Genomic DNA, 25,252 nt, shown 5'->3' with positions numbered 1-25,252 from the left:
AGGAGAAACGTAAATTTTTCCACAAGGCGCGTTAAAGCATTGGTCATCTACCATGTTATGGAGCGGAGGCTATTCGAGATAATCGTCGACTTGGCGAAATCTATTGAAAGTGAGGACCGGTGGTTGAGAACAGCAACGAACTGTAATTTATGAATTATTGTTTTCCACTAGGCGCGTAGATGACAAAAAAGCCAGGTGAAAGAAAGAGAGAGAGAGAGAGAGAGAAAGAGAGAGGTGAGAGAGCGTTCTCGTCCTGAGGACGCGGAAAGCAACCGAGGTGACGGGACAAGAAGGAATTGCGACGTTACGAGTTGTCGAACGAGTAGTCGTAAAACAGCGGCTGATGGACGGTCGATGCGCTAGGAATTTCGTAAGACGGTTAACGCACGTTTTCGCTGTGAAAAGGCATACGCGCGCGGCCGCGACCTAGGAGACCTAGACGACGTGCTTTCACACATGCCAGCTTAATATCACCGCCAGACCCTTAAAGCCTAATTGAACTTTGTAACGGCATAACGATCGTTATAGCTCTAGCATTTCTTCTTCTGAAAAATGCTGATGTGATAAATTATTTCGGGTCGTAAGCATAATCGACTGAATATATATATATATATATATATGAATCATTCAGTATTGAGAAAGACTACCATAAAAAATATGTCGTTTTTCTCTTCTGCTAAAATTTCCACATCTATGCATAATGTTAGCTCTATCAATCAATGTCAAATCATTATTAGCAATGTTAAAAAACATAGAATTTTTAAAATTATATCAGTATTAAAACGTATATTGTAAACTTGTAATATATTATTACATATACATAATAGAAAAAGATAACATTATCTTATACCCACTGTTGGAAAGAGTTAGTAATTAATTTAGTAATACAATGAACATGTAAATATTTATTCAAGATCGTTATGAGAAATCCATCACATTAATCTACAATTTTATCGAATGCGATAATATTGTAAGATAAGATTTAATACAACGAAGAGTGTATCTGACAAAAAAATGTGTAATAAATATATAATAAGAAATGAATAGTGAAGTGCGAAGAATATCGTATAATTGCACAACTAAATTTGATTAAAAAGATAACGAGATATAATCGAGATGTATCTCGATAACGAGAGATAATCCAGCACTCGAAACAATTAAGCTGTGACGCGCGCGCAAAATTGACGAAAGATGCAAAGTCTTTGTGGGACGATTCATCATCACCTCCTTATTGCTCGACTCGGCCCACCGTGACGTATACTAGTACTAGCCGATGGCCATCGCTAATTTAATAAAAGCGCCGCAAAAAAGACGGACAAAGACGTGACTCTGCGCCTCGCTTTAAACCTCAAATGTTCTCGCATCATCTATCTCGTATCGATGACCAATTTAGATACCATTTCGATCGTGGCCTTGGGCCTGCCAAACTGTCAGATCAATTCCATTGACGTCCCGGGAATAAAGTTTCTCTCCCGCTGCTTGGCGCCGTGACGAACAGCATCTTTATTGTTGATCATCGAGTACCGCTTTGTAAAACGAACAATTTTGGAGCAACTTGTGATAGTGTCGTGAGAACAGCGATAAGCGATCTAAAAAATCTTGGAGTTCCGGGAGTTCTTAAATCGTTATTCAAAGAACAGAGTATAACAAAATTGCAATTAGTTGAAAAAGATTTGCTTCTCGTTACCTTCTCGTCCAGAATTATTAAGAATTTCGAGAGATGGGTTTCAGCGATGAGGCGCGATTTTATGTTCGACGATCTCGAGAAAGGAATGAAAAGTTTGTAGCGATTTGCGGCACGCAGGCAAAAGGGCCGTTTACGAGTCGTCGAGAAATTCATAGGGTGGGTGAGTTCCTAATATTTTCCCGGACATTAAGATAATTCTTCCTAGGCAACTGACTGGCTTCCCTCGACGATGTCGACAATTAAAGCCTTATATACCTTCCATTAATCCGTATAGGGGAGAAAGAGAGAGAGAAGACATCTGGGTGCCTCTCCGCGGGGGTCTCGCTTCACGATTCGCCGTCCCCGCTTCCTTTCGAAATGACACGAAACACCGGACAAACGATAAAAAGGGGAAAACACGAAGCTCCTGTCACCGAGAGATCACCGCGGGTGGGACGGCAACGACCTATACAGCCCTTCCACCTTCGGGCCCTCTTAAGAGAAGATCTCTCAACGAAGAATGCCTCCGCATACACACCGTTCTCTTCCGTGTTTAAAGATTGTCGTAATTGTGAGTCTGGTTCCCTTTGATATCGATCGTGAAGCTGGACCTGACGACAGACACTTTACTTCGTCATTTTCTTATTTCGAGATTTACTGATCCGATTTGTCGATTTGATCAATTTTCTGTATTATTACTTTATAATAATTATTGTCGATTATTATTAAATTGCAATAGAAATTGATGTGTAATAAATTCATTCCGCGATGTTTCTGTTTCACAATGGATTTTCGTTTCAAAGTATCGATTTATAATCGATGTCAATAGTATCGTAAAGAAATCATGCATCTACAATATTATTTAAAGATAATATATTTTGTGTACACTTTCTCTCCGAAATATTACATTCGAATTCAAATATCCAAATTACCGCTTTCACAAGTTTCTTGTATATGAGACACAAACAATTCTTTTTCCAGGCAGTGAATAATCCGATTAAATGTTGTCCAGCTCGTGTCGTATTTAATATTGAAATCTACATCGATGATTTATCATAATGCGATTGATCTCTCATGCGCCATTAAAAAAGAAAAGTGTCAAAATAAAATAAATCTCCTGGACTTTGTTACGCGGGTTCCCATTTTTTAAACATGTTTTAGAAAGTAAAATATCGAATAGCGCGTTACTACATTTTCTACCGAGTGTGTATGCATATGTGTATATGACGGGGTAATAAGTGTACGGAGAAGATTAACTAATACTTGGATATTGGACGCTCACTACGCGCGGTAACGACAGATAAATTAGCGATGCTCGCATTGCGGATGGGGTAATAGACGTCGCATAGCGCTGACATTTAAACCGCGACACAGTGCAACCACCTCTGTTGTAATCTCGCGCATCGTGTCGTGTGCGCATCTCGCCTATCTTTGCGCTTCCATTTTCTACTTTCCTGTCGCGCTTAAAGCCGCGGAGCGCATAATGAGCCACGACGAATTGCGGCAACGAGGAGGATAAGAGCAATCGGCGCCCGCGGCCGGAAAGAATCGTCCCGACTCGGCTACAATTGATATCGATCGACTCTACAAACGATCGGATCGCTCGATGTAACGCTTTTGTCTATCGCGAAGAGATTGAGGTAAGAGATGAGGTAAGTGGGAGGAAGTAATCATTATCTACGCGATACACGTCTGTATCTCGCTAAATTTCGCGCAATAATAAGCGACTATAAATAATCGAACGGCTGTAGCACACGCTACGTCTGCTTTCGTCTCTTCATTCTTCTCCTCGTTTTCTCATTCCTCTCTTTTCCAAAAACTCATCGGAACTTATTCGTGTTAGCGACTAATAATTCCTCTTTTGTTAAAATGCAATCAGAAAATTTCTTGCATAATCGATCACAATATAACCCAGCGTGAAAAACGTGTCGCGAAAAAATTAAGTGCAAATCCATGTAACGATAGAGAAGACAGATAGAAAAAAGAAGATGGAGAGGAAATATCGATATCGCGGGAAAAGAACGTAATAATATAAAAATGAATATAACGAAAGCATAATTTTCCTCGATTTTTACATCGTTTCAAAATCGATCCTTAACGTTGCACGAACTTTATTTACGCAATTTTTAGATTAGCTCCAGATACGCTTGATAATATTTCGTAATTATTTTCGTCACAACAGCTATTGTAAAGCAAATACACGTAATGCGATAAATGAAATCAGATTTATTTATAATTATGTGTCCATAAAATGCACACTTACTTATTTTTTAAATTTTCAAAATTAATCTGTTAAGTAATCACTTGGGTAGTATTAATATGAAAAATTTACAAATTTTTAAAAATATATATACATATATAAATTTTTTATATACATTTATATTGACAATAAAATGTCAAAAAAATGTATTTAATATATTAATTCGGTATATTCAAATTTTACAAACTATTTTTTCTCAACACGACAAAGATGTACATATTCGAGGAGTTTGAAAAAACTTTTGCACTATTAATACACTCTTCTCTTGATATTTTTCACTGCATCCTCATGATCGTCAAGAATGATGCGAAGTGAAGGGAACCCAAACGCGATCTCATTAACGGCATTTTGTTTAATGCGCTCGCAGGTTCGAGCCGATTTACGAAATAATCGTAGTGTCTTTAATCTCGAATTATATCCGATGCGGCGCGCGTATAAAATCAAAGTTGGCTTATTATTATACCCTTCTTCATCTTCCTCCTTTTACGTCTCGCGATCAATCCATTTTTGCCGTGTACACTATATATCGCACGTATATGCCCGCATGTTTCGCACGAGCGGAACAGCTGTTGCTTACTCCATGGTAGCGAGATGTATCACGACTGCGATTGCAGATGCACGTAATGTATTAAATCAGGTATTAACCTTGAATTTATCGGACGTCGAACCAGATGGGAAGGATCTGAAGGCGAGGTATTTCGCGATATGCGTGATCGTACGGTGCTATGTGGGTGGTTATTCACGGAGCTGTCGCGTAAAAATACCGTTACCATCGAAATTGGTACCATTCTTTGCATCTGATGGAGGAATAATTTATAGGAAATTAATTCTAGGTAATTTAGGTATAAGTCGTTGATTAATTGTCACATTTTTAAATTATCAAGCTTATGAGACGCGTATATATTAACAAATATTCACTTAATCTTAATCTGAATAATTTTAAATATAAGAGAAAAATATGAACATCATTTCTTATAAATTTGATTTTAAAAATTTATTTAAAATCCATTTAGAAAAGATGAAAGAATTATGGAAAGTAGTTTCTTAATTACATATAGATTAATCTCGATTCGAAAAAGAATAAAGAATTGAAAAATATTTTCGGATTATGATTCCGTCAGTTCCCAGAATCGAACGTTATTGATTATTTGTAAACGGAAAAATAAAAAGAGAAGAGATGAGCTGAACACCGGTTGCATCGCGCATGCGGAAAATCCTCAAGACAGGATTAAATGTTCACACGTACGCACGAGTAGGAGATGCATGCCTATTTTCGTAACGCGTAAACTGTAAACCGTAGCGGAGCCATCCGTAGATTGCGTTCTCGTCTCTCGTGGTCGTCGATATCACGTCGCGGACTATCACGTGCGCGCTCGTGCGCAAAGTCGCGTCGTGCGTCGGCGGAGGAGTACTCGGGTGAGGATGACCCCTGACCCGCGCGAGGCAGGTGAGGCGCGATTTTTCAGACAATCTTCCCCCCCGTGATGTGTACACACGCGCCGAGATATCCGCAAGCACACTGAGCACGCGGAGGACGAGGGAAGGTGAGGTGCCGGAGGCAACGTTTGCCGATTGGTCGGTGCCGTCCTCTTCGCAGCCAGTGACGAGAATGGAGGCCATCTGGACCCACTCCCACCGCGCCTAGTTTATTCTTACCTTACCTTTCCATTCCTTTCCTTTCCATAATCCTTACCATCTCGGTAAGCGCGATCCCCACCTCGCCCCGTCATCGTCGTCGTCGTCGTCGCCACCGCCACCGCCACCGCCGCCGCCCCCGCCGTAACGACCACCCTGACCGCCGACATCGCGAGGATCTATTCCGCGATCGGCGAGGGTCGGCAAGAAGAATCGCACCGTTAATACATCACTGGTCCCGCGAATAATGACCTGCCGTCGAAAATTTTCACTAGGCAGATAAAAAAAAGGAAAAAAAATTGGCGATAAATTTATCAACTATCTGAGTGAAAGCTCAAGCTGTCTCGGATAGATAGTTGCGAGGACTATCGATCACCCAATAGAGGAACCTAAATGCCCGTCGCGAGTTGGCCGCGCATCGCTCGTAATGACGCCACGAAGTGTTTCGAGGGCGAGAGGACCGGTAAACGATCGGCGTTCATCGATCATCTCGCGCGCGCGCGCGGATTCATCTCGCGCGAGCGCACGCGGAAGTCTCGGCGTCCGCCTGTGCTTTGTTTAACGAACACCCGTAACGCAATTACTCCCGCAAGTTTCTCTCTCCGTCGATATATGTTCCGACCTCTCCATTCGCGTCAGCGAGCGTTTCGTCGCCGTTCATCCACCTGCCGCGCGCACCAGACACTTCGACGTTTTCGATGTTGGCGCGTTAGCGGTCACGACGCCTATCCAACGAAGCTATAGAGCGCTTCGCTACGAACGGATACTGAAAATTTCCGTCGGACGTCATGTGTGGTCCGCGGCAGAAACAGATTGGCGTGATCAATCTACGGCGCCGATCCGAGTCTATCTTCCCTCTCTTCCTCCCCTTCGCGCTTACCTCCCCTCATTTTATCCTACGCCTCCGCCATCGTTGCACGTTCCCTTCCCGCTCGTCTTCCCACCTTGGTCGCACGCGGAGACGTTGTTTCTTCTTCTTATACTTCACCTTAATGCCTCCTCCTGGTGGATGCTATAGATCCCCTTTGCCGTCCGCTCTTTCTCTCTCTCTCTCTCTCTCTCTCTCTCTCTCTCTCTCTCTCTCTCTCCTTCTCCTTCCCTTCGTGCAGAGAAGCCAATCTCAAATTACGCGCGTTCTCTTATGACGCGTTACGATGTCGTAATGCCTGCGAGCGTAGGGAGTAATATCTCTATTAATAATGTAATTGCCGGGCGCCCGCAGGATCGTGTGCATGCCCGGTACACGATCATTAGGAAGGGTTCGCGCGCATTCGCTCGAGAGTATATCCTTTTCTCGACGTAGGTTTCACCTGGCGAACGTTTACCGCGGTCACGTCGATCGTCGTCGTCGCGATCCATTCGCACACGTACGTCGAGGTCACTCTTGTCCCGTGCGCGCGCGCGGTTCCGCACGACTATGAATATTTTATGCCTGTTTATTCAAATCTCTCTCTCTTCTTATTCGGAATCCTTATTACTCGTACGTTTCTATGACTACGCATATTCGCTCGGCTCGCTCTGCAATTGATTTCGATTATTCCAAAAGTGTATAATAATTAAATTGATTTCTGTGGTAATTAATTTGATGCCGTTTGTTCAAATACTCTTTACATTTCGGCCGTCTTTGTTAAAATCTTTCTGTAAACGCATATCAATGAAATATCTATTTATTACAGCAATATGGAAAGTGGAAGAATAAGAATGGTATATTTTCAAAATATTCTGTGGGATAGAAAACAATTTCGTCGCGATCCCTGGAGCACGTCGAGTTACTTCGAGTCCTCCGTTCGTTAATTGAAAGTCGGTTTTTATCGGGTCGCGCGTAGCGGCGGATAAATATATCGCTCTTCTTGCGCAGTCTACCGGTTCGCTCGAAACGATAATAATTGCATTTGCACGGTAATGGATGAGCGTTTTTCGCCGGTGAGAAAAAGCGTCTCGACGGCAAGTTCGCAAGTATGTGAGCGCGACGGGGCGAAGAATGCAAGACGTCCCGAGAGAGAAGCGATTGTCGTCGGTGGTATTTATGTTCGCTCCTCGAGAATCTATGACGGAGTACAGCGTGTTATTGAAAATAACAGTATAATTCACACACGGGCGAATAATAACGATATTGCGAACGTGAAACGCGATGTTCGCGCTTTTTCGCGGACAAACCATCAAACTATACTCGGCGTAGCTTTCAATACATTCTCGCGTTTCGCTTTAAACGAGATATAATTGTACTCGTTCGCCGAACGAAGTTTATGGAGCTCTTTATAGACGGAACCACAGTCACCGTGTCATTTAATCAACGAATAAACGAACTATCGATGTCAATAGAGTTTGTTGTGCGCTCTAATATCCATGAAGTGAGTTTTCCTTTAAATTGTTAAAGGGATAATACAATTATCAATTGCTGATGTAATATTGTGCTATATAATATTGTAGAATATAACTAATTAGGTAGTAACCTAGAGAAAGAGATAGAGGAAGAGGAGTAATTTGCAAACTTTAGATGATAAAAAGATTAATTTGATCAAGACGTTCATAGAATTAAAAAGTATTAATAAAAATTTCAAATGTAAAATTAAATTTTAACTACAAAAAGTCGTAAAAAACGTGCGCAACAATTTTTGAAATTTTTAATTACAGAAAATTAAATATATATATATAATTTTTTATAATTAAAAGCTTGACATGAATATGTAAATTGATAAAAAAAAATTTCATCTATGAGAAAAAACGTAATGCACCGAGTCTTAAGGACTCGACAATGTTGCGAGGAACGTCGCGGAAGAAAGACGACAACGACGACGGTGGCCGCATGCGTGAACGCAAACCGCTCGCCTATTAGGAGGGTATTTCACGGCGCGTCACGTTTTATGCCGGCCACGTGACTCCCCGTGACACTGCCGAGGAGGCGAGCCGGTGCCAGGTCGAAGGTTACGTGCGATTCGCCTCGAACCGCCCGGTCCATCCGTCCGTCAGTCGGTCGGTTTACCGTCCCGATCGACTTCATTTCGCGAACGCTCGCTACTAAACGACCAGTCGGCGGTTCCTTTTGAGACTTTCTCGCCGTGAGAGCGCAAATATACCTGGCAGCGAAGTCGCGCCGCAGACTAATAAAATTGAGGGACCGCGTGATATCGCTATACAACGTTTATAGGTGCCTTCGTAAGTTCTATATAAAGCAAATAAAAATCTTTTTATTTTATTTAGAGTTACATGCTCGAAAAAATATAAAATTAACGAAATAATCATACAATAAATCGAGGTAGCGCGCACGCGTAATAATAGGTACATACTATAATTTTGATTCGAGAAAGATTGCTAATCCTTTTGGGAGAAACAGCGACTCGCCGACACTTGCGATTATTCCGACCCTCGCGTAATGAGCGTGTCGAATTCGAGCGCGTCGAATCTCGCGATGTAGCGTGTCGGCGCCGAGCCGTCCATCAAGTATTCGAAGTTCGATCATACATAGTACAAGGATAGGCGGCTTACACAGCTCCGGTCGACGCGCGCGTTGGATGCTACAGTTTTATATCCCGTCGTGATTTACGCGTCGGAGGCCGGTGCAGGAGACGTGATGCGCGAGGTCCAGAACGATATATTCTAATTTAGTTAAAGTTTGGTAAGCCGGGTACGGTAACGGGATGAGAGAGGCCACGAGAGAAGATCGGTGAACCGTGGCGCAGCAGGGGTGCCGGCCTTTTAACGACTCATTTGCGTCCCCCGGGAATTTTACGAGCCGCCTGATCGATTATTTTATTTTATTTTCGACTCCCCTCCCTCCACCCACCCTCGCGTCGCGTTCTCGATCCTACGGATCCTTCTGTCTCTCGCTCTCTCTTCTCCCCAGAGATTTCTCACGCGGAATGCGCAGGTATCTCGTTTTATCGGCGTATCGCGTTTCTTGCGAGTGATACTTTGAGATCTCCCGGGATCTACCGGCGCCCCGATCGGATTACGGGAAATGTTCTCGCCGCGGGAGCGACCAGGAAATAAGAAGGACCACTGGGGAAAGGAGAGGACATCGTCCAAATCTTCATTAAATTAATAATCCATAATGTATCACTACATTGTCGCTCTAGAATATTGTACGCGTCTGTCTTAGCGTTAAAATAAATCGTGTATGCATGTCTATCTTTGACGCACGAGATGTAGAAGGACGCGTTATCTTTACGTCGTCGCCGGCGAGTTTCTATCTTCCTTCATTCGCGCTCGCCTGACAACTTTACAATTCCGCATGGCGCGGGAGTGGTACAGGTTTATAGTACTTGCGTTTATAATACGTTTCAGGCTTTATGACCCACCGGCTGCGCATCTCGCGAACAGCTCCTTCCGCGCCCGGTATCCTCGCTCCCTCGCTCCTGTCGAACTTTATTCCGCGTGAGACACCACTTATGGAAATTGACGCGTTTCGCGCGTCATGAGAATATTCAATATTTATTATATTGATATATGATAAATAATTTATTACGCAAATATATGAAAGCGAGGGAGCAATTGCACAAGATATTTGTCTGCTTCTCTTTCTTTGATTTATAAATGATTTGATATCATAAATTTACGATGTGGAAATGACAACAGATGATGCAAGAATGAAAAAATTAATAGAATTTTTTAAAATTATACTAGTAAAAATTAGCATCTAGCTTACACTATAATATTTATTTATTGCAAAATCGTGATAGTAAAAAGAAAAATTCTGCAAAATGAACGTGAAATTAAAAAGAATATATTTTAACTGTTTTCAACGTTACTTAATATAATTATTGGTGATCGTATAGTGCTACCTCGACTTCGCCGGAAATTAATACAACGATTACTCACACGGACGAACAATCCATCATCGGTCGCGATTGTACGGTCTAGGTTTAAGATTTTTGTTTTGAATGTCGCGAGTCACCTCGCGCGAGTCCAAAGCCGTCGAAGATTATGCACGGATGACAAACGCGAATGAGGCATACGCGGCTCGTAAGTTGGATACTTGTTCCGTACGCTTGTCCAGAAACTCGCGGGTATTATCCGAAGCATTGGCGTGGACATCGTGCTCTCGTGCACGTTACTGTATAGTTAGCTCTATCCCCGGCGCGCACCATAAATCACGAAGTACGATACTCGGTGCTAACGGTGCTTCGAAAAATTGCGGGGACGTGCGCGCGACCATAGTTGTCTCCTGTAGCGAAAAATCGTTACTTCGAACTCATCAACGATCGCTCGGTGTAATTCGTGAGAACGATGACTCTAATTGCGCAAATTACGTACCTTTGTGCGACCGCCATGAGGTTATTAATATTCCCGTAATTATGTATTGCGTTTACTCTCGAGTTGCGAAGGACGCTTCCATTAACGAAAACACCGAGCGACCAGCGACTCCGATAGAAACGCGCGCATCTTTCTCTCTTCCTTTCCTCCTCGCGAGCGCGCGCGAGAATAATCGCGAGTAATAAAGCGAGCATGACACGTCGATGTCGATTTTTCAAAGCGAACGGCCCCGGGAAGGTAGAACCGCGAAAACGAGAGGGACGTTACGCCACTGTCGGGTGCGCGCCAGTTGTATGCAAATAAGACGGGATAAAAATTGATCAACGTCAGCCACCCGATGAATCTCCGGAGCCAATCAGCGTGTCTCATTAACCCCCGCCCCCGTCGAACAGTGCCTGTCAGTTTCGAGGCGAGGCGTCCCGCTGCTCCGGCCTCGAGCAAACGGAGCGGCCGCGTAACGCTGTCCGCGCGGCGTGTCGCGAGCGTGAGAATCACTGCATCCCAATTGATCCTAGGGTCAATGAAGCTGTTGAATGATGACCACTGACAGGTGCATTCACAGGATTGCGCATAATACCGCGCAAGAGTTGCCTACAAGTTTTCAGCCGTGCCTGTCCGTCCATATACTCGCCTTCTCTCCTTCTCCGTCTCTCTCTTTCTCTCCCTCCTTCTTCCTCTCTTCTCGATTCACCCTCTTCATCGGAGAGTCTGCCTCCACGACGAGGAGAAAACGAGCTGGCGCACATACGCCCGTATTATCCGAGCATCCGCGCCGCGATCGCTAATTGTCCATAGAAATCGAAACTGCGTTCCTGCGAGTCACGCTTGCGGCTCGCCCGTCTCGTCCGTCCGCCGCGCCGTCTGATATTCATCTTTGTTCGTACCGGATCTCAACCCTTCCGTCGATTGCTCCGGACGATCATCGGCTTCCCTCGGTGATGCGTTCCGCTCGATCGACAAATCACACGTCTGTCTCTATCGCGTCGAGCGCTCATAATTGATTTATCAGCTGAACGTTGACTTCGCGATGCCCCTTTGTATCCCGGCCGTTAAAGGCGTTAACTTAACGAGCAGCGATACACCCCTCGCATCGGTACCAACGTACAACCGGTGCGAACGTGCAAACGTGCGCGCGCTTAAAGCTTAAGTGGTACAAAGCTGTCCGCGATTGACGCTACGTTCGCACCCGCCGGGCGTTCGCGCACCGGTAAATGCAACCGATTCATCATGAAATCATTCGCGTCGGGGGAATTCATTTATATTAATGAATGACTTATTAATCACGGTCCGACGAGAGTCGGCTATGCGCGATGCCGGGTCGGTTATAGCATTCTCCGTGGAATATCAATTATTGTTCTCTCGCACGTTGCAGCCGCACAAGAAGTACTTCGAGAGAACACCAGGATTGGCTGTGGTCACGTGTATTTAGATTAATAATTTTGATGCGATCAATTTCTACCAACGATATAAAATTCGTTGTTATATAAATAATATAGTATTAAAAATTCGAAAAGTGTTTAGGAATTGATTTATATTTTATGGGATTTACTGATATATTCTATGTGTGATTTATGTTCTAACACTATAAAATACTCTAGCCTTTCTTTGTAATTATTCTTGATATGTATAATTCCATTATAAAAAGAAGATAACAATATAACTAAAAATTAAACTATTCTTTAAATTACTTATAAAACAACGATAGAAATAATAATAAAATATTTTTTTATTATATAATTTTTAAATTTTCGCACTTTTTCTGTAAAAGTATTATTTCTATTTTAAATAATTTATTTTAAAAAGATAAAATTTGCATAATTTTAAAAATTTAATCGAACTTAATATACGATTGATTGACATTTGTGTATAAAAATTTTTTATATACAAAAAAATGAAGCAAAAATAATTATGTTTGCAAAGGACAGCATGATTGCATGTGCGAAGAATCAACAGATGATTACGTAGATTTAAAATTTCTTAACGCCACTAATTTTCATATTTCATGTGCTCGCTGTATCATCTATTGTGTGTATTCTATATTATCTATTTTATAGATCCTATATCCATTTTATAGATTATATCTAAGGCTTTCTCTCACAAATTTGATTTGTCAATAGTCGTTAAATTCTGCATAAGATGTTCGTATCTGATATACACACATATGACTCTTATTTAAAAAAATTCTTATGTGTACTATGTCTTGATGCCGTTGTCGATTCCTCCCTTTGAATCCCGTTGCAACAATATTCGTCGAGAAATGATACTGGGAAACGTCAGCATCAAGATGCAATAGAAATAACACGAATTTTTTAGAGTAAAGTCATATTGTATATCAGATACGAGGATCCTACGCAGAGTCGAGCGTGACTCTGCCACGTACTTAGAAGCGAAATGCGTCTGTCTGTCTATCGACGACTTCGACATCGGTTCATCGAGGTTGATTAACTCTCGATACAGCGTGAGAAATCGACTCAAGACCAGATGCTCGCCGTAATGTGATACATGTATGCGCCAGTCCAGCTTTCCTACTTCCGAGACATGCGAGCACGCATAAACTCGCGCGGTAATTTATCACAGACGCGCGGAAATATGTTGCGCGGACGGGCCGTAAACCCGCCACGTCCCGTATATAAATTTTGGCGCGTCAATAAACGTCGGCTAAATGTCGTTTGGTAATGGCAGTCGCCGAACGCTCGATCGATCGAGCTTCAAGGACACAAACGATTTACGATACCGTAATACGTTCGTCGGACAACCGGGTGAGTTTAGATGCGTAAACGCTTTCTTTTTCCTCGAGGATAAAAGGAAGATCGTGCCGCGGCTACGAACAGCTGTTGGCGCGCTGATGACGAGAGAGAAAGATGTTTTCGATCGCGCGGCCGTCGCGGTGGTCGAATTGTAATGGACCGCAATTATCCGTACGTCCATTCACGTTGCCTCGGTCTAAAGAGACCTCATTATGCGCGCCGTTCCCGGCAGCGGAGCGAGAAAAGGGTTGCCATGAATTATCCTACTCGGCGCGAAAGGGGTTGACCGCTTTATACAACCGGGAGCTGATTAACGGTGCTCCGGGACACTAACGATCTCGCGTTACCGAGATATAAATGATGATATTAACAATCTTATAAACCGCATCGTGGGAGTCGGTCGAAGGTGAAACGCCGTTACTGGCCGCAGTAATTAAGATCTTAATTAGGTATTCATTCGCGTACGTGAGCGCGGCTCAATCTTCTATTCCCCTTGACCGTCCGGCCTGTCCGTCCGTTCGCCTTAAACACATCGACGTCGATGACACGCTAAAAGTTCCATAAATCTGTGATCATCTCCACGCGATAAATTACGCCTGCACCTGCGCGCATAAAATCGTCGATAATTTTCCAATTGCAACATACTCGAAAGAACAGCTGTCACGTTGTTCTTTCGTGCTCTCTCTAAGTATATTTAATTCGTAAGTTTTTGATGTCAAAGATATTCGCGTGCATACATTTTTTTCGCGGTAAATCTAGACGTGATTTCCACCTCTCCGTTTGAAAACACGCGAGAAATTTCAACGATCCAATTGTTTGGCTAACAAAGCAACGCGTCGGCGCCGTCGGAAATTCTGCAGTCAGAGTAATTAAAATATTCAGATGGGTGGGAGCACAGCAATGTATATACGTAAGAGTCCGCGAGGCTCTGTTCATAGTGGGACGGACAATAAAGTACGAGCGGGAATGCCACTTGATCGTATCAGTGCGACTTTTATGCTTTCTTATGTCGACCACCGCGGTGGCCGCGCGGAATGTCTCATGACGTCTCGTAAACAAACCAATTCGAGTCTGGCAGTTGCCTTCATTCGTGCGAATAGAGACAGTTTAGAGGGGGGGGGGGGGGAAACGGTAATGCGATACTCACGGTGGGCCTGGCCGAAATCGAGATCAAAATCCGTCCATCCAAAGCTCGAATAGCAGGAGGTCCTGGCCGCGTAGCGAAGGAGCAGAATGTCCTGGAGGTGTATTATGCATGTCAAGACCGAATCTCAACGCACCTAGTACATAAATATTACATATATAAGTCCACAATATGACTTTACGATTTGTTCTTAATTCTTATTTTAATTTAAAGTCTAATTAAACGTGTTATAAATATTTTTTTAGTGAGGATAAATATTTCAAAAAATCAGGAGATAGTTATTTTCCTTTACTAAATCTTTTTTGACGAGCACCACCTGTATTTCTATGCACAATAGTTTGCCGGATACGTCACGTACAATGGCGATAGCGAAAAATTCCGCGAAGAACATGAGGAAAGAGTGACATACGTGCTGTCGGAGGCGTGGCCGCAAGTGAATTCGATGTTTGAGTTCCTCGACTATACGAGCACCCGGTCGTTATACCACCGTCCGTCTCATCGGCCGCGCTTGACTGACAGCTCCAAAGGATAAAACGTACATAAACACAGATACGCGCGACTCGCGCAACCTCGCGTAGTGTAGCGTAGCGTGCAATTCATCTCCTCCTCGCGAGTAATCACTAGCGCGCCGATGAAATTCAATTTCCGTCACTTCCGTGGAAGACGCGTATTCTGAATCGCGTTCATTAGGCACGACGTTCCTAACCCCTTGTCCGTCGCGTGACGGGGCAGAAGATAAGGAAAGAGGTAGATAGGTAGGTAGGTAGGTAAGGGTGCGATGCTGCCCGATGTAATAAAAGGATACATTGACGCTCGCATTATCAGATCGCTGGGAAAAGGGCACGCATCGCTTCTCAGAACGTTGCGTTACATCGTTTCGGATAGATGTGAGAAGATAGGAAATAATGTCACTCCAATTATCAAAATTGAGAACTACTCTTAATAGCGATATTAATAATTTTTTTTAATCATGTACTCCCTTGTTACATTGCATATAACACAGTTTACATTATTTACTATATAATAATATAAATAAAAAATCTATATAAGAACGAGCTATTTATCAGAATTGTGTGAAATCGTTACAAGCAATTTTTTCGACTTTTCTATTAATTTTTTTATTAGATCGTAATTTTTTATTTTATCTCGTCCCATCTCATGTCGATCGGTCTCGTTTTTAATCATGTCATGACCCATTTTAAACATATTTAACCATAATGAGCAATCGAATCGCTCAATGAAATTGGACTTTAAGTTTCGAAAAGTATGCGATAATGCCCTGAAGAGGCTATCGAAGAGAATACGCGCCCTATGAGCGGAACTCCTCGGAACGCAAGAACCCGTAATGAGATATAACTGTTTCGCCATCGTGAAATCTGTTATTGTTTATTAAGAATTGCTTTTTGCGACGGCTACATGCGCGAGCACGTACCAGTCGCTAGTTAATGGAGAGAGAAAGAGAAGTGAACGTTATGCGGCTTGGGTGACTTGATGGCTGAGACCTGCGTAGCCTTCCCATCTTCGAGACTTTCATCGCATCCACGTCACATATAGCTCTCCATTCCATATCATGTTATGCAATATTTTAGAAAAAAATGTGTATATATTTCTCGTATGATATTTTAGAAAAAAATCAGATTTAATTTTATATGTCATTAAAATTGTAAAATTTATAACAATTTTTCTACAAAGATTTTGGCAGTTTTATCTGAATGATTTATTTGTGATACTCTCAAGTTTCGATTAATTGACATTGATAAAGTACTATCTAAGATTCGATTATAATATTCATGACGGATGATAAAAATCGATTCGTTTCCAAAATGAATTCTTTCGCAGTTTTACCGAGGATCGTGTATCACAAGCGAATTGATCTTAACCGCGCGTGGGCGTGCGATCTTTTGAGCGAAGCCGCGCCAAAGATTATCTCCATTATCTTGCTCTATCGCGCACGATCCTAAGATCTCACCCTAGAGGTGAGATACGATCGCGAACGCGAACGATCGGGCATCTTTGCTCGCACGCGGCACGGAGAGCAGAACCAACCATTCCATTAGGGTCTTACGAGTGTATAGTCCTCACTGTGCCCGTCGCTCTTCATAAACAGTACCGTTCTCGAGACATTGCGATCCTCGTAGAACGATCGAGCGTTTCTCGCCGCGATCATCTAGTCGAACTTTGCCCCGAGATTGCGCGTAATTCCTTTCTGATGCGTAAGCGCACCGCTATTAATTATATATAGCAGAAATCCTAATTTACTTGATTATATTTATTCATTGTTTTTTACCATAAAAAATATGTACCTTTAAAATTATTTGTAAAAAAGAGCATCGATTTGAAAAAATAAAATTTATATTATTCATAAATCTTTCCAAATTTTAATTGTACTTTTTTTACAACGCACGTACTTGGCAGATACACGCAAAATAAATGTATTTGTCTATGATTATTATTCTTAATTCTCTAAGAATGGAGTAATATTTAAACAGCAGATTTCGAATTTTTTTGAGATTCGCAAATATATATCTGCGCGATGTCATGGCTAGAGAACATGCTCTCGAATCGTCGATGGAGGATTTAGTCGATTCGCCGTCATGCATCAGCGTATCGGCGCGTCGCCGTCGTCGAGGTCCGCGATATCTGTCCGGCGATCTCCCGACGATTTGTCAGCGCTCGACTGGCCGTGTACCCGCCTTATCAAATATATATATCAAACACCGCTCCCGCCGTGTGTTTACTGCGGTAAACTTTCGCGCATGTATGCGTGACCGATCGGATGCACGTGCCCGATCGAATCACCAACGTGCGGAGCACTAGCGTGAGTGTTCGCCAATTTTTCGTCTATGATTGATTCGAATCTGCTCATTTTTCGAGTTCATGTCGGTTAATTATTGAATATTCTATTCTCCCTTTTTTATTTGAATTTTAATTTATTTAATGTTGATGTAAAAATACCATCTATTAAAGTGCACTCGTCAATCTTATTATAGAAAGAAGGCTCGTCGGACTTTCTCGTAATTAAAACCAGTTGTCTGCCTTTTCCCAAATAGGATGCGCTACCTAAAACTTCAAGATATAGGTGTTTCGACTGCTCGTATATCTATTGCACGATTGGGCTTCTGATATTAAAACTGGTCGTACGTTTTACTCCTTAATGTAGTTGATCGCGGTTACGTTTCTCGCGTTACGATCCGAAATGATTTCGAGTCCACACGATATACTATAGAATGCTCGTGTCGACCGGTTCTCGTTATCTCGATTGATACTCCGGTGTAGAAGTCTTCGATTATAAAAGATCCGAGACGGTGGGCTAGAATCCTAGCTTCGGAGACGATCTTAGAGCAACGGATAAAGTGGTATCTCTTGTAAGCCTAATTTTCTCCAGAAGGCAGCTCATTTGAAATTCAATACGGAAAAAAGGCCAGACCAATATTTTTCAAGAAGATACCGGCTTGGCTCTGTTTGTCCAGTCGCCTGGTCACGCGTACTGTAAAATGCATCGTTTGAAATTTCGAAACTTAAACTTAGCCATAAGTTCGTAGCGATATGTGACTGTTATTTTTTTAACCATGCTATAACTCCGTTCTCAACTTGAAACACATTCAAAATCGGATTACATAAGATGTCGCACGAAATATCTCGGTAATCCTATTTTGAAAGATCGGGAGATATTATAATAGGATATCTTGTAGCACGACCAACCGACGAGATATTCGTAAATAGAATCTTCACAGAGTTACGCTCAAATATGCTTAATATGTTTGACTACCGATGACACGTGGAATAAAGATCAGTTTTCATCGCAATGCGTTTCGTGTATATTTTTAGAAAGACAAATCTTTGAAAAGGAAGAGGGATGTCGCGTGTTTGTGGTAGGATAAAAACTTAAATGTACGAGAAATATAATTTCCAATAAATTTGAATCGAATTCATAAATAATCGACGTCATCTTCGCTTTCCGGTAACGAATTCTCGGATTAATCTCGGCCTGGTACTTCTCGTGCTCGACGATCTCGATAAGACGCCACAGCAGCCTTCACGTGCCGCCTTCTAAATACCGGTAATGACGCTTAATATATCGCCGGCAGATAACAATCGTCGGAGAAACGGGGGATACGCGCCTTCAAAGTTTTACCCGGTTTTATCTCGCTAAGGTTCATACAAAGAATCGCGAGGAAGCGGCGTAGAAAGAGGAGTCCTTCTCTTTGATTTTTTTTCTGTCCCTCTCATCTCTCGCTCTTCGTCCTCCTTTCCTCCCTCAAGACAGATTCATCTCGCGTGCGAGATTCGCGAGATGGATTTTTAGATGCATCCAGAAAGGACGCGCCGAAAGGAGGTGCGGGAGATAGAGTCGGGACGAATGGGGCTTAATCTTGGAGCAAAGTTGCCATATAGATCTTCGTGTTCACCTCTATTCGTGCAACTTCCCGCTTCGCGAAATATCGGGAATCGATCTTGACCTTTTGAGATTTATCGCTCGAGAGCGGCGACTATTTATAGTTTCTCGCTTGAATATCGCAGAGTTTGAGTTCGCCAAAATCGGAAAAAATCATCGTAAAATCTCATTATTGATCGTCCGATGCGAGACACCCACGTCGTGGGAAGCGCGGCTAGTTACATTTTCGCCGCGTCGAAAAAGGGAGTGACGCGTTCCGTACGAAGGATGACGATGACGATGTTGTACAGAGAGGGGGGAGGAACGATAACGTCGCGGCACAATAGTCAAGCCGCGGTAAATTATCGCGGTAAATTATCGCGTACGTTCCGCGTTAGTGCCGGCCGCGTTCGGGGAATCGCTCGTCGCGGCCCGTAATTTTCGACGTAATAAAGAAACGCATATATGGAGATTCCATTACCGGGCTCAGCTGTTTCAGGGTCGCGGTGCATTAAACAAATTTATACGGCACCTGACTGTCATAAAAGACACGCGGCATGCCGAGGCGCCCGTCATCGCGATCGTGCTTTCGTCGCCGTTAAACGGGTACGCGCGGATCGTTTTCATAATTTCGCGCCGCCGATCGGGGAGGGAAGGAGGTGAAAAATAAACGCGAGGAGAGAAAAGAGTTTCGATCGCCAACGAGCGACGCAGCGACGGCGACCTCGTCCCCGGCGACGAGAAGTCACCGCGGAAACGCGAGAAAGAGAGTGCGGATGGGTCACGGGGAGGTCAAGAGGCTGCCGGCATGCGGGGTTGATGGATAAACATAATGATTTAATGACCATTTCGTACGCGAACGACACGAAATTCTATGATCGCGGCGCCTAATGACACGGCACTTGCCACGAGACTGCAATTATTTTGCAGCACGTTGGATACATGAATGACGTCATTGCCGATGCCTTCTCACGCCCTATGACCGACCAACCGCGACGAGGAAAGTAACACTTTGCTCCAAAAGCACGCCTGTTAACATACGAGCTTTTCTCTCGCGTATTAAGGATCTTAATATTTCGTCATCGAAGAAAAAGTATTTTTTATACGAACAGCATACGTCAAACTACGTGAACCGTGTTTGATAAATGACACGTCGTTTGCTTCATTATTTTACTCCAATCTTAGAAATGCCAAGGTCGGGCGAGAAGTTCGTCCGGAATTTTGAATCGGTTCGGATCTCCGTGCAGGTTTTTATCGAGGCTGCTTAAGCGGCTCGTCTCGCAATCGCGAAACTCACTCGAGCGTCGCGACGATGCGCGGCATCCTCGATACGTCCGTTGCACGTTATAGATAGTCTTCGAAACGCGCCCGTGACCGCGGTCAGCTTGCGCGAGGTTACGCTCCAGTCTCGACCCCTCCCAAGAGTAGGGGAACGATCGCGATTTCTCCTGCCGCGGAGGAGGAATCCCAGCTGCGCCAAGAATCTTCGTTCCCGAATAACGAAGCGACTCGTCGGGCGGCGAGAGCGTTATCGCGTCCACCGAAATAAGAAAACCGTCGTTTCTTTCGTTAGAAACTTTTACGACGCCAAGTAGACGGACGTAGCGATATATACCGCTAGCCGATTAATTCCGATCGTAAACGCGGCCGCTTTTAATTTCATCATGCGATCCGCGGCGGGAGCGAACGAAACGCCACGCGCTATAACGAGCACCGAATCCCGAGCCATCGTAATATCCGATATCCCGTCGCGTTAGATTTATATAATCTGTCCACTTAAATAAAATAATCAAACGATGCTCGATACTCCGGTCCTTTAAAAACTTCCGCGCGTACGTATCTCGCGGTCGTGTCCGATATAAATCAGATTTTATCACGGAAACGTTTTTCGGCTATCCATCGGGAGATCTCTCGGCTCTTCCGTTGAGCAATAGCATCGATGCATCAATGAAAGGAAGTGTCACAACGTCGAGAGACGTCAGACGTAGAAGCGCAGCGATCATTTCGCAGATAATTGCGCGCCTTCGCTCAATAATCTCGATTCGTCTCGATCGCCGGGACGATTAGTCGCGGCGTTGCTGGATAGAAAAACACATCGCGATGACGCAATCGCAGATTTCTAAATCGAACGCGGAACTCGAGGATGAAATCGCGGATTTATCGCGGGCGCGATAGTCGGTCGAATAAGATAAACGCGCGATCATGAAGACTGTGTCCGTGCGATGCTGCCGGACGGTGATAAATAGTCGATGTTCCGGCAGAAGTCGGTAAACATAAAGCTCAATTTCAATATGAATGAGATGGCAGTTTTAAAGCCATTTGGAGATGAAATATAAGTTTGCGCGTATAACTTTGTGCACGTATATTTCGAGATTTCGAAATTATCGACGACGTTTTAATCAAACTTTTTTTCCGTATCATAATTTTGTTCTCGTAAAAACGTCAATGTGAAGATCTTTAATTTCATAAGAATTTTATGATACCACTATGGCTGTATTAAATAGATTTTACGCGAAACGTTAATGTCGCAGTAATAAACATGTCCATTCAACTATTTTTCTACAGAACAATCGATAAATCGTTCGGATAGATTTAAGTGAAGATTATGGCAAAATCGTAATGTGTAGCGTTCTTCTTTTGATTCGAGGATCGAAAAGCTGTCTTGATCTTACGATATGTCGATTAAAGTTTATTTACGACGACTCCTCGACTAGATCGATTAATATCAGCATCTTTTTCTCATTCGGAGAGAAAATTTCACCGGCTTAATGTTACATACGGTTGATTTTCGAAAACCAACAGCCGTTATAATCTCTAATAGCTCTCGTTAGAGTAGGCGATCGTAGATTTATATTCGACCAACGTGATAGGCACCATCGCGTACGGTTTAAATTCGCTGTTTCGTCGCTCGTTCGCTATAAAATCTCACATTTAGAAATATAAATTAGCAGAAATAGTGATAATGCACGATGTAGCGATATTAACGAATATGTAATACGGTATAAATATATAATAAAATATAATTATGCCATTGGCAAATGGATAAATCTCACCGTTGCGTTTCTCTACGACCGCGTTTATAGACTTAAACGTAACATTTCTAAAGTTTTAATCGCTGACTCCTGAGAAGAAATTCCCCTGGAGATTCATCCCGTTTGATAATGATGAGGAAACTTGTCCAGAGATCGACGTAATTTCGTTTAATCGTACGAATACACGCTCCGACATCAGGGTCGTCGCTGTGGGCGTTCCGACCGTCACAAATTACGACGTTCGCCTCGTCTCTTCGGGGCTCTGGTTCTTTCTCCCCTTCTACCTTGCCTTTCCCCTCGTCCCTGCGACTCGCGTCGGAACGAGGGAAGAGGCAGAGAAGAAGAAAGAGCATTTTGTCCTCGCATGTTCTAGGCTAGCGAAAACATAAATTTCATCGGAGCTCCTCTTTCTTTCGTCTAAATGCTCGGATCGCATCCCGTTGCTTTCGGGAGGAGATGAAGCGATTGGGATGCGAAAAACGTTCGCGGCATGTATACCTAAAAATTACATGCGCGGTGCGTGACGATAATTATAACATTAATCACGACCAAGTCACTCATAATGTCTTCATTAAGACAGGTGGATTGACAGTCGCGCGGCATCTGTATGATGAAAGAACAACGTAAAAATTACCGAGTAATATCAGAGCAGAATAGATAGATACATGAATCGGAGTTTTTTTGGTATGTACGGCATAAAAGTCAATATTAATAGTTTTAAAATCGACGCTGTTGTAAATATCCAATTTTTCATCTCTGATTGATGTTTAATTTGATTTAAAGAAATATTCGGGGGAAGAGAATATTTTTTATATCTATAAAATTATATATTAAAGTATCAAAAAGTATTTAATTTGTTTAACTTTCTCACTTTATATTTTAAATTTATTAATTTTTATATTTATTAAAATTGAATAAAACGTTAGTAATCGATCCGAAATGATATTGCTGTATAAAGTGTAGTTTCTCGACTACGACGGTGTAACAAACCTATTAAAATTCGTTGATCGCGCTATTAAAAAATGCAGATGAAGACTCCCCGTGTGTGTTCGCGATCGTACACATATAGTCCAATTCCAGTTTCACTGAAATTATCATAACGATCGTCGAGAAGATCGTGAGATGGAGGTCGATTTCTAATTCCCTGTTTGCGGTCGGTGCTCACAGCCATTTCCATAAATTTGGCGATTTACGCGCGATTGCTCAGTTTTTTACGATCCGCCCAGGTTTCGGCGAACGCCTTTGGCTACTGTCGAGGAGTCTTGAAAAATGCTAGTACTCATCATGACTATCGCGATCGTTATCGTTCAAATTTTGCAATCGTGAGAAGAATTTCGCGCGATATGCAAATCTTCACTATTTCATCATCATTTCGTACAAAGCAAACGCGTATTTGATATTTCCATTAACAAAAATGTTGTATTTTATTAGTTGATTAACCAAGTAATCTAATTAATCAGTCTTTGTGTATTTATTTTTATCACACAAAAGATTTTTCTTGCGAAAAAGAAGGGATACTATTTTATTATAGAATTATTTTATGATAAAAGTCTTTAACTATAATTTGCCAATCTCTAGTTATATTCATTATATATTAGTGTATTAAAAAAAATACATATACATATTATAATATTCGCGAGTTTAAGACGTTAATAAATAAATTATGCAAATGAAGCTAATTAATTTTATGTTTAACTACCATGTACACCATCATTTTAGAAAATTTTTAGCGAACATGACTAGCGCTAATAACTAAGGTCAGAAATTTTTGTATCGTCTAGGCATGAGGATGAACGAACGCGCATCTCTGTCTGAGATGGACGTGTGACACAGGTGCGGCCGAGTCACGGGCAACCGGAAGTGCCAACGAGGCATCTCGGGACCGTAGACAGATAAACGCTCTCTCTCGCTTACAACTCGGGTTTAATTATGACTTTGCTAATGTTACCACGACTTATCTTAATTGCCGTATAATATCGTTTTATCGTTACCTTCTACTCGTGCAATCAAGGAGACGAACCAGTGAAACTTATACAAGATTTTGTTGCAGATTCTCGCAATTTTCTCCCCGTTATCTGATAATAAACGCAAACGAATAGCGTAAATCTATCTCGCGAATTTTATATATATTTTATATTTGCGAATGAGAGAGGACATGCTTGTGATCGATGCAGTCTCTGATCTCGGCTGGTCTCTCGTAACATTTTATTGTACGCATCCTTTGATGCGGAATTTTTCGCGCGAGTTTGAAAGGGCAAAAGGCAAATACAATGCCGGAGGATACGAAAATAGAACGATGCGCAACGATTGCACGGCGATCGTATTCGATCTTCATGCTCTTCGTGCGGTGATCGTGCGCTTTGCTCGAATACGCTCGCGGACGAGCGTATCGACGCTCTTCGGCTATTCGGCGCAACGCGCGAGCGATGAAAAGTCGTTACATCTTTCACGCGGAGCGGCGCGGACGGAATCACCCGGCCCTTAACATGTAATTCGAAGTGTTAACGTTATTATAACGTCGGTTCCCAGCCACGTCCCGATGATTATGCGGTTAAAGCGTGCCGAGGCCCATAGAGCTCTCGCCGGGCTACAAAGCGGCTGACTTGTAAAGGATGTAGTGCCGTACGTCCGTTAATAGCTGACATCGTGAATGGCGGGAATTTCATGCCTTTCCCGTCGCGACAGGTTCCTATCCACCTCTCTCGGTTTTCTTTCGCTCGTTCCGTGTCATAATGAACGAGACATCTGTATCCACGGCCAAGAGCGCGGCCTAGCCTCGCTAACGCGATCGCGCGACTCGATTCGCAAAAAGGTTAACGACACCACCAACCTCCCTGACCACACTTGCGTTTGCGTCGCCTGTATAAGAGGATTAAAATATAACGGCGACGATCTATTATGCCGTTCATTATCGCGTCCATAACATCTCGAGGATTACCTTTTATTATATTTTGTCACTTGGTTTCGATTGGAACGATGCATTTCCGTATTCAACAAATATTTGCAATATCTTTATTTTGGAGAAAATTGTATAGAAAAAATCAGCAGAGAATAGAAAAACTAGCGAGTTATTAATATCAAGAATCGATATAAATATGATCTCTGGTATCGAGCGTGTCTGTCACGATCGGCAGCGCGAT

At 42.8% G+C, this 25,252-nt stretch overlaps 1 long non-coding RNA gene across 4 annotated transcripts in view; it reads right to left on the bottom strand.

Moving 5' to 3' along the window:
• The window catches only part of LOC145960214 (uncharacterized), a 264,245-nt gene that overhangs the window by 42,608 nt on the left and 196,385 nt on the right, over window positions 1-25,252 (bottom strand). For 3 of the 4 annotated variants that reach the window (XR_014435304.1, XR_014435302.1, XR_014435301.1), the window contains exon 1: window positions 6,184-6,350. This is a non-coding gene — a long non-coding RNA (uncharacterized LOC145960214). Of the gene's footprint in view, window positions 1-6,183; window positions 6,351-14,708; window positions 14,842-25,252 lie in introns of those variants that run through there. The other variant, XR_014435303.1, reaches the window with a different exon arrangement.

The sequence above is a fragment of the Camponotus vicinus genome, unplaced genomic scaffold (genome assembly GCF_025532165.1).
Source record: "Camponotus vicinus isolate PSW18456_S1 unplaced genomic scaffold, iyCamVici1.0 SCAF_10, whole genome shotgun sequence".
Taxonomy (NCBI): Eukaryota; Metazoa; Arthropoda; class Insecta; order Hymenoptera; family Formicidae; genus Camponotus; species Camponotus vicinus.
Note: the sequence above shows the minus strand (reverse complement) of the source record. Positions and strands in the feature narration are given on the sequence as shown.